Here is a 2,817-nt window from a genome sequence, read left to right on the forward strand (position 1 = left end):
TCTTAGACATTTAGCACTGTCAGCATATTGCAAAAGAATGCAAATGAGCTGCAGGATCTATAACCAGAGACAGTAAGCAAAGGCCATTAATTATGTTTTTAAAAAATGTTAACCCTAGCAGACTGTATAACAAGCAATTGTGCTAATTTCAATCTGTAATCAGTCCCAACATTAGCATAACTTTATTTATTTAGCATTAAGGCAACAATTTAGAGAATATAATTTAGTTGGAAATGTCAGTAATTTTGCAGTGGCAGATTGTTGTTACAAAGCTACCTCTATTTGACCTTACAGCTGCCAGGACTAATTACTTTAATTGCATTAATTGCACTGACCATTCTGGTGTTTAATGTAGTTGCTGTTACTCTTTAACCATTGAGCAGATCAGCCTGGCTGAATTCTCAGTAAAATGGGCCAATGCTCCTTTCTAAATCTCCTTTGATTCTTTTCTGCATTTTGAGAGCCCAGATAATTCACAGATTGCCAGTGTTCTCACTGAGACCATGAATTCTGAGGAGAGCTCTTGAAGGAAATAAAAATCTGTACTATATTACTGTATTTCCTAATGGATTCTTATTGCTCACTGCTGACTCGATTAAAGTACAATTAGTTCACTAATGACAAAGAAATGTGTAAGAAATGTTTGTGTCAGTTTCGACAGTAGATTAAAACTCCTTTATTTCACATTTTGGAATGAATTCCTATGAACAAGTCTGTATTCTTATTTCTGCCTTATAGACCGAACCCATAGCTTTCCCTAGGATTGGACTCAACACAAATTGAAATACACAGCTATGTCCTAATTTAAGATCTATGGCTTTGGGAATCTATAAAATAGATATTTCCTCCTGACAAGGAAAGTTTCACAGGACATTTAATAAATACTTTACTACCAGTGATACATCTATTAGTTAAAATGAAGAGCACTTGAAATATCTTTTTTTTTTTTGATACGGAGTTTCGCTCTTGTTGCCCAGGCTGGAGTGCAATGGCACAATCTTGGCTCACCACAACCTCCGCCTCCTGGTTTCAAGCGATTCTCCTGCCTCAGCCTCTCAAGTAGCTGGGATTACAGGCATGCGCCACCATGCCCAGCTAAATTTGTATTTTTAGTAGAGACGGGGTTTCTCCATGTTGATCAGGCTGGTCTCGAACTCCCGACCTCAGGTGATCCGCCTGCCTCGGCCTCCCAAAGTGCTGAGATTACTGGAGTGAGCCACGGCGCCAGGCCTGAAATATCCATGTTTATACATGAAATTATGGGCTTATGGGGCTTGGGCATGGTAGCTCATGCCTGTAATCCCACCACTTTGGGAGGCTGAGGTGGGAGGATCGCTTCAAACCAGGCGCTTGAGACCAACCTGGGCAACATAGAAAGATCATGCCTCTACAAAAAATAAAAATAAAAAATAAAAAATTAGCTAGGCGTGGTGGCCACAACTGTAGTCCTAGCGACTCAGTAGGCTGAGGTAGGAGGATTACTTGAGTTCAGGAGGTCGAAGTTACAGTGAGCTATGATCATGCACTGAAAACTGGGCAACAGAGCGAGACCCTGTCACTATACACACACACACACACACACACACACACACACACACATATATACACATACATATATATACACATGTATGTATATACTCCGAAAGTCAGAAAAACTAGACTCAGCCAGTTCATCTGTCTACTGAAAGCAGGCAGCAGCTCCTCCTTGCTTCTTCCAGATGATCCTCAAATCTCTGGTTAAACATTTTAACTTTTTAAATTTTTTATTTTATTATTATAATTTTTTTTGAGAAAGCCAGCTGACTTTTTATTGCTTTCGGGGCAGGGGCTCAGGAGCTCTTGGTGGGGCGGGTCCGCTTCCTGTTCACCATTACAGGCTTCCGGCTGTGCAGGGCGCTGGCCCTGCGGATGGCAGCCATGCGCAGGTCAGGGCATACTTGTTCTTCAGTATCGTGTGTCTGATGCTGCTGAGCGTGGCGCGAGCATTCTTGTTGATGGTGGTCCGCACATAGGAGGTGGCAGGCTTCCGCTGGCTGGATCTCCGCTTCATGACCACCACACCTCTGCTGTCGGCTGCAGGCTCCACGCCCACAGTCTTGCGGTGAATCAGCCCTTTTTAGCGAAGGAGTTGCGGGCCTTCAAGTTATTGGGCTCTGTGCTGTCTGTCTACTTCTTCCTCTTGATCAGGAAACTGGAGCAGTTCCGCACGACCATCCATTGCAGATGCGCAGACATGGCGGCGGCTTCTCTCGCAGCGGCCTCAGGGGCAATTTAAAAGGTAACACAGATTACTTTGTTCAACGATTTGAATTCCGAAACATTCTTTAATATAACAATATATATCTATCTGTTTTATTATAACTATTCACTGGATAATAATATTAATAATAACCAACATGCATTGTGTGACTGCTATGTTCCGGGCACTGTTTTAGGCGCTTGATGTGTATTAATTCATTTCATCCTCCCAACAATTCTATGCAATTATTATTATTAATGTTATTATACATAAAAGGTAATGTAATTCATAGTAGGGCCGGAATTTTAACCCTCATATTTGGGTCTAGAGCTTCTGAGCTTGACCTTGATGCTACATTGCCTCAGAATTGGATGACATTCTTCCTCTAAGGCTACACAGAATTGATAACCAGATTTCCTGCTATGTCAGTTAACTCCTAGCTAGCCATCTTTGATTCCTCATCTGGCAGAGTTCAGTTTGGCAACATTTTTCTTTAAAGTGAGGCACCCGGGTCTGAATACAATTTTCACACTCCAAACATGCAGAGTATTTCTTCAGGCTAAGCGCTACTCGTCTGA

The 2,817-nt window shown here is 42.0% G+C and overlaps 1 pseudogene; it reads right to left on the bottom strand.

Annotated features, from left to right (window-relative positions):
- Positions 1–1,156: 1,156 nt before the first annotated feature.
- Positions 1,157–2,390, bottom strand: LOC100981150 (large ribosomal subunit protein eL28-like; annotated as a pseudogene).
- Positions 2,391–2,817: the final 427 nt, after the last annotated feature.

Source organism: Pan paniscus, chromosome 4 (genome assembly GCF_029289425.2).
Source record: "Pan paniscus chromosome 4, NHGRI_mPanPan1-v2.0_pri, whole genome shotgun sequence".
NCBI lineage: Eukaryota > Metazoa > Chordata > Mammalia > Primates > Hominidae > Pan > Pan paniscus.